We start from the raw sequence: 8,151 nt of genomic DNA, 5'->3' as shown, positions 1-8,151 counted from the left end.
GCTGGTGTTTAATGCGGTACTCTCACCATCAGCATTGTTATTGTAGACTCCACAGAGCCCCCTGGTGACTGCCAGGTGCTCAGCGGTCACTGTCAAGTAGACGGTATTGGCTAGGTCAAACTTCACTCTCACACCCAGACCGCTCTCCACAAACACAAAGTCCCCCAACCAATGGACACTCACTCCTAAAAGAAGAAGGAAAAAAATATGGTTGTGTTGTTTCTGCTTTGCTCCACAGTGTTGTTGATCAACAGCATTTCATTTTTGTAAGGTCAGTGAGTAATATTTCTAGTGAAGGCTTAAAATTGCAACGAAAGCTATCACCTAGTATGTACAAGTCAAGCAATATGAGGAGATAATGTATAAATGCAGCTAATTATTTCAAGTAAATGTACACCCGACAATGCTTAAATTGGAAGCAAATAGGGAATTGTTTCACAATTGTTTGTTACTTTTTAGATAAGACTTTGAGATAAGACAAGAACTTAAGTGCTGTGTGAAATATATTTTTTTATTTAGGGACACTTTGTTCAATTGGTTTAGTACAGATACCGATCTGTGTCATGATGTAACAAGAGCACAAGGGGGATTTTCTCTTACTTTGACCTATACTGATATTGCAGACTAGAAATGAAACAAAGTGCTGACAGCTGGAAACAGTTTACCATTTTGGAAAAGAGGTTCTCCATTTGGAACAGGAAGGTTATTCAGTGTTAAGTTCCTGTGATGAACTGAAACCAAATTTAGACCCAGCATCATCCTCAAAGCCTGAAAAGAACAACCAAAGATACATAAACATACAACACACATATACATCAAGTTATCAGCAAATACAGTTAGGTACATAAGTATTTGGACAGTGACACAATTTTGCCTCTGTACGCCACCACAATTGGATTGAAACAAAGCCGTTAAGATGTGACTGAAGTGTAGATTTTCAGCTTTAATTCAAGGGATTTAACAAAAATGTCGAATTAACCGTTTAGGAATTACAATTTTTATTCATAGTCCCAAAAGAGGCTTAAATGTAACTGGATAAACCAACATAATTATAATGTTATAATTATAAATATAAGGATTATTTTTAATATTTGGATGAAAAACCACTTGCAGTTTCCTCCCTTGAGATGCTTTGCCAGACCTTTATGGCAGCCGCCCTCAGTTGCTGCTTGTTTGTTGGTCTTTCTGCCCTCAGTACTGTCATCAGTAAGTGAAAAGCATGCTCAGTTGGGTTGAGGTCAGTTGATTGACTTGAAGAAAAAATTGCATTTCTTTGCCTTGAGAGGCTCTTGTGTTTCTTTCACAGTATGTTTTGGGTCGTTATCCATCTGTACTGTCAGTTCTAAAGCATTTGAGTGAATCTGAGAAGATATTAAAGCCTTTTACACTTCAGAATTCATCCTGCTACTTCTATCAGCAGTCACATCATCAATAAACACCAGTGACCCAGTTCCATTGGCAGACATAAATGCCCATGCAATAACACTGCCTCAACCATGTTTGTCAGATGATGCGGTATACTTTGGATCATGAGCTGTTCCTTTCCTTCTCCATACTCTTCTCTTCCCATCATTCTGGTACTATTTCATTTGGTTTCATCTGTCCAAAGAATCTTGTTGGCAAAGTCTAATCTGGCCTTTCTGTTCTTGCGTCTTACCAGTGGTTTGCACCTTGTGGTAAACCCTCTGTAGTTACATTCATGAATGCACCTCTTGATTGTAGACTTTGACAATGATACGCCTACCTTTTCGAGAGTGTTCTTGACATGGCTATATGTTGTGAAGAGGCATTTCTTCACCAAGGAAAGTATTCTGCAATTATCCACTTTAGTTTTCTTCCGTGGTCTTCCACGCCTTTTGGTTCTGCTGAGCTCTCTAGTTACTTCCTTCTTTTTAAGAATGCACAAAATTGTTGATTTGGCTACTCTTTAAGTTTCTGCCATCTGTCAGATAGGTTTGCATTATTTCTTCAGCCTAATGATGGTCTCCTTCACTTGCATCGAGACCTTTTTCAGCCGCATATTGAGAGTTCCCATGAACAGCTACAAAATGCAAATTCATCACTTGGAAGGAACTCCAGACCTTTTATCTGCATAATTTGTCATGAAATAATGAGGAAATAGGAGACACCTGGCCATGAAACAGATCAATTGTCAGTTCCAGTCCAATTACTTTTGAGCCTCTGTAAATGAAAACTTCAGTTTGACTGCACCTTCAGGCAGATTTAGCAGACCCTGGACTGGTGGTGCACTATTCTACTGTGCAGTGACACCTGCACAAATATGACCTTCATGGAGGAGTCATCAGAAGAAAACCTTTCCTGGATCCTCACCACAAAGTTCAGCATCAGAAGTTTGCTAAGGAACATCTAAACAAGCCTGATGCATTTTGGAAACAAGTCCTGTGGACTGATGAAGTTAAAATGGAACTTTCTGGCCGCAATGAGCAAAGGTATGTTTGGAGAAAAAATGGTGCAGAATTTCATGAAAAGAGCACTTCTCCTACTGTTAAGCACGGCGGTGAACTGATCATGCTTTGGGCTTTTGTTGCAGCCAGTGGCACAGGGAATATTTCACTAGTAGAGTGAAGGTTTTCGTATGGCCCTTACAATCCCCTGACCTAAACATCATCAAAAATCTGTGGTTAGACCTCAAAAAAGCAGTGCATGCAAGACAACCCAAGAATCTCACAGAACTAGAACCCTTCTGCAAAGAAGAATGGCCAAAAATTCCTCAAACAAGAACTGAAGGACTCCTAGCTGGCTACAAAAAGCATTTACAAGCTGTGGTACTTGCCAAAGGGGATGTTACTAAGTATTGACCATTCAGGGTGCCCAAACCTTTGTTTAAGGCCCGTTTCCTTTTTTTGTCCTTTTGAAACTGTAAAAGATGGAAATAAAAGAGTAATGTTGTTTGCGATACATCTTTCATGTGCTTAGCTATTGACAGTAACAAAAATTTTGACCAGGGCTGTCCAAACTTTTTCTGTATTTATAAAAATGAATGTGATTCCTACACAGTTGATGTGATATTTTGTTAAACCCCTTGAATTAAAGCTGAAAGTGTACACTTCAATCACATCCTGATGGCTTTGTTTCAAATCGACTTTGGTGTACAAAGGCAAAAATATGGAAATTGTGTCATTTTCCAAATACTTATGTCCCTAACTGTACTTCCATCATACTGTTTTGTCCACATTGTGACTAACAATATGCTACTAATAATACTGCTTTAACAGCTCCATCACTGTTGGAATCTGCCATATCTCAGACCTTACTGCACTCTCCTCTCCCATCGCAGGCTGTACTGATGTAGACTGCCCATGTCCCATCAGTAGAGGAGGCTAGCAGGTAAGTGCAGCTGCCTTGGAAGTGAAAGTGCTTCTTGTCAAAAGTGCGGTAGTGGGCTCCACCCCAGGACATGCAGGTGGCCGAGCCCTGATTCACCCTGGCACTTCGCAGCAGACTGCTACGCACCAGTGGGGAGGACTGGGAGTCTGAAGACAAAGGAGAGAGGAGGGAGAAGTAGTATATGTGATTCATATAGTACTTTATTGGATGTAGTAATATGAAAAACAAACACTGATGTCTTGATGAAGATAAAGAGTATCAAGAGAGAAATTCAAAGGGATTTGGGGAACGAGAACTAAATCAAGGACAAGTCAGAAACTACTGCATGTTAATCTTTCCAAAAAATGCAGTTAGGTCTTCTGAGTGTACATATATGCATGTTATATTTTCTGACCAGGAAGGAGCGTGGAGGTGCAAGACAAGCAGGTCTGGTCAGAGGAATTTCTCCAGGTCAGTCCCCACAGGCTGCTGCAGCACTGCTCCATGGGCATAAGGGAGGAGTTATGAATTCCAGGGAACTCCTCACAACTCCAAGTAGAGTAACACTGACCACGCACACCCACACCTCAAGACAACAGAAAGATAAGGTTTGAAAAAGATAATGGAAGTAAATTGAGAGGAAAAGGTCAGAGAGGAGAAGAATTAAAAAAAACAGGACATGCAAAGGGAATTTCTAGCATAGACACGGTCTTTAGATCTTTGAACTAAATAAGAAATAGTGAGAGGTTTATTTTTCTGAAATCCATAATAGCTGCTGAATTCTTAACTGTTAAGTGATTTAAGTGATTTATCATATTCATTTGCAGAGCTGCTGTCTGCAACTTAGGAGTGGTAAATCACTGTTAAGTTGTTTTTATTCTATTACGATTAATTTAAAGTAGTTATAGTGATTTGTAATCTTTCTTATGAGCAATAAAATAAAAATAAGCCTGACAACGCCAACAACCAATCTTTGGAAAATATACATGCAATAGAAGTATTAAAGCATAAAAGAAATAAACAATAAAATAATATTTAGTTTTCTTAGTTTAAACATATAATACACTTTACAAAAGTTCGGATTGGTTATTTTTTATATTTTTACTGATTTGTAGATAATGATTTATTATTTTGTCAATTACAGTACACTTACATATACAGTATTTCCAACTTATCAGCAAATCTGTATATTGTATTTTAAATAATGATGCATTGCTTGTAAAGTGTATCATTGCTGTTGGTTTCTTGTCCTCACCGTCTGAGCAGCGTTGGCCACCCCAGCCCTCACAGCATGCCCTCACTGTCTTGTTCACCATCTGGCTCTCCGTCTCTGGGGGTCTTAGGTCGACAGACACATCAGGTGAAAAGCCAGCATGTTCATAATACTGAATGAATTCATTCAACCGTCACAGTAGTCACTGTGATCTAAGTGGATTTCCCTCACATCCTCCTTTTGGAGTACAAAAGCTTGACTGTGGGTATACAACATGTTAGCCTCTAATGCATGTTAACTGGATACTGTTGTACCCTAAAAAGTACAATATGTACCCCAGGTGACAAAATTTACCTTCTAGAGAAAAACATGTCACATTAAGCATTGTTTTGACTGCACTCCTTGTCCGTTTATTTCATCAGGGAAGTGTAACATACACATGGGTTGCTTCTACTCCCACTTGATCAGACCCAGCTGCACAAGCATCCTTACCAATCAGCACGAGCCACTGTTGGAGCGACAAGGATATAATCCCTCACCACATTCCCACCGAAACACACTTTCGAACATTCCTTCTGGGCCCATTAGAGATTAAGAGAGAAGTCAAAAGACTGACAATTACTCAATTACTTTTCACTTACTTGTACAAGAAGCAGGATGCCTTTGGCCCCTGTTGTTTGTAGTATTGTGCGATGCCGTCATCACCTCCATGCTTGAAACGCATCCTGTCCACATCCAGCCTCCAGCCCTGGGTGTTATACTGATATGCCTCAGAACAGCTCACTTCAAGCTGTAGACGCGGGGACAGGACTCGGTCCACTCTCTCCTGCACCATACGTTCACACCAGTGTCTAGAATATGATACATAGATTTAATTTTCTCTCTAAGATTTCATGTTCAAATTTACAGGTTTGCACAAAGGTATTTTTGTACTTGACTCAAAGTCCTGAATTCCAAAGTTAAAAATTAACTTCTTACATGCATCACTTAGGTTCCTTTTAAATCCACATTGGAATTAGTATTAAAATACCATCAGTAACCATGTCCTAATGTAATAGTATGGCATACAACAGATATTCAGAGGGGTCCAGTGAATGGGAAAGTCTCAGACTTTTGGAGCCCACTGTATAGGTCTCTTATTGATACAAAGAAACCACCGCCGGTGGAAGCTTATAAATTTCATTCAAAGGTACTTGCACTTGACTCAAGGTCCCAGAATTCAGGACTTCAGTTCAAACTAAATCCTGAGCACTACTAGAACATGAACCTAAACCACTTTACCTCCAATACAAGTTCTGAAGTTTTTTACGTTAAATATCTACTGTAGTGAGTAGTTCTAATGAAATTGATTTGGTCAGTGGGTTAGTGACATCAACGAGCACTTGTGCTTGGAGAAACATTATTTTAATATGAATTTTAATATGAATTCACCATGGCTATAACCGTAGTTGTTTTGTTTCAGTGGTTTACACTTTGATCTATAAAGTATGCACCAAGATAGGTGAATCATGCTCAAGACCTTTGCCACACTTTATCTCTCCACACTGTCTTTCTCACCTTCCTTGTCTTCCCCGCCCTCTACCCTATACTATCTATAAAATATGCTTAATCCTGCTTTGGTCTTAATCATACTCACCCCATTCCAATCACCGTCTGAAGTCCAAGCAGTGTCAGTAGTAGTGTCTCCATGGTCCTCTACTGAATATTTGTGCTTAAAATTCCTGTAAAAAAAAGTCCATATGCAAGTCCATATCCAATCCATATATATTTGAATTTATACACATTCTTATAATCTAATTTTCTGTCTATAATTAAAGATGCTCTTACCTTTGAAGTGCTTTTGGGAACTCTTTGGATTTTTTTCCACAAAAAGTCCTTGGCTTGTTAATTAATATTCATGTTTTTAATGGTTAATGTCATTTTTTTTTCTGTCACTATTTTTCTTTTTTGTTCTGACCAGCAGTATTGCTATACAGTCCTCAGTGAAGTGATGCTTTGCCTTATGGCAGAGCAGAGCCCCAGATCCAGGGTTTTAAATGTGGGGGGTGACTCATGGGATGTACAGTAGCATCTGAACCTGCTACTATTGGACATAAGTGGCAATGTCACAGCTGGGAGGGCAAGCATTGGTCACCAGACCTGTGACGGACACAACCTCTGATCTCATCCCTTCAAACATTACAGGACACTGTTGGTGACTGCGGGGGTTGTGGAACCTCAGCCACAGAATAAAGAGATGTTTGTCAGAGCCTAATCCTGTAAAGAGACACATTTCGGGAAGGATGATAGGGGCATTTATTCAATGAAGTGTGTCAACAGACATGGCGACTGAAGGCTTTTAAACTCACCACTATCCCAAGTCTGACTTCCTGACCCCAGGGCGAGGATGGACAAACACAGCTGTCACCAGAGTACACTTTAGCTTGAACTGAGAGGAGAGAAAGAAGAAGCTACTGTTGTAAGACGAATTCTGCTTTGATGGTATAAGCAAAACAGTATGTCAATTAACTTCTTTACTTTTCCTTCATTTAGGCCAAAGCTAACTTTCCATTGCAGCCTTGGAGCCATTGTGTATCTTGATAGAGATAAAAATAAGATGAGTCACTGTGTTAGTTCTTCATCATCTTTATGGGAAGAAGGGTGTGAGGAAAGGTTATTTCACCAAAGTCTGTAGGATTCATCCTTTGGACACTGTACAAAACTTAATGGAAATCTAGCAGAGTTTTTTTCAGCAAAATGCATATGGAAATTCACTCATTGCATTACATTTGAGATGCAGGGATAAATTAACTAGAAAATTCTACCTAAACCTGTAAATTTAAAGCCAAGAAGCTTCAAGCAGGACTTGTTGAAAACTAGTGAGACAGACATCTGCACACACATTTATTTACCTAAACAGCTTGCCTAAATTTTAGACAGAGGCCATTAGTAAGCAAGTTTTTGGAAAAAAGTATAAGGTTGAAATATGGTTTAGAGTAATCTACAATAGATTGTATCCTAGATTACCTGGATTACATTACTGACAGTGAACTGCCTTCTAACATGCCCACAGTGTCATCAGGCTCCTCAAACAGTTGATTCAGGTATAAATGTGTGTAACTGTGAGAAAAACACATATACAAAAAAATGATCATTCAAGAAGCACTATATCTAGATGAATACTGACACTGATGCCAAACAAGTCTTACATACTATGTAAAAAGAGTATAATATTCAGTTGGATGAAAAGGATAGCTTTCACCTGGGCCTCATACAGTAATCAAATGGAGCAAATGATAGGGCAAAGTTCAACCATGCCACAATAAATGTATTCTAAATTGTAAAACATCAATCAAAATCAATGTCATTCTATAATTTTATAAAGAATGATGACAAAAATCTCAATTGTACAGTTTACAGTTCTCTTGGTGATGCAACAGTCATTCACTGTATTCTGCTGTTATGTAGCATCTGAGCAACTCTTCTAGAGAACTGGGGACTTGTGGCTAATAGCACCTTAATGGTATCTGACAAATTAATCTTTATTGCTGTTAGTAGTTAGTAAAGAAGTTGCTATGACCAAATTTGAACAAAGGCCATTTCGACGGGCAACTGAAGATATTCATCACCTT

Source organism: Xiphias gladius, chromosome 5 (assembly GCF_016859285.1).
Source record: "Xiphias gladius isolate SHS-SW01 ecotype Sanya breed wild chromosome 5, ASM1685928v1, whole genome shotgun sequence".
NCBI lineage: Eukaryota > Metazoa > Chordata > Actinopteri > Istiophoriformes > Xiphiidae > Xiphias > Xiphias gladius.
This window is presented reverse-complemented; position numbering follows the sequence as displayed.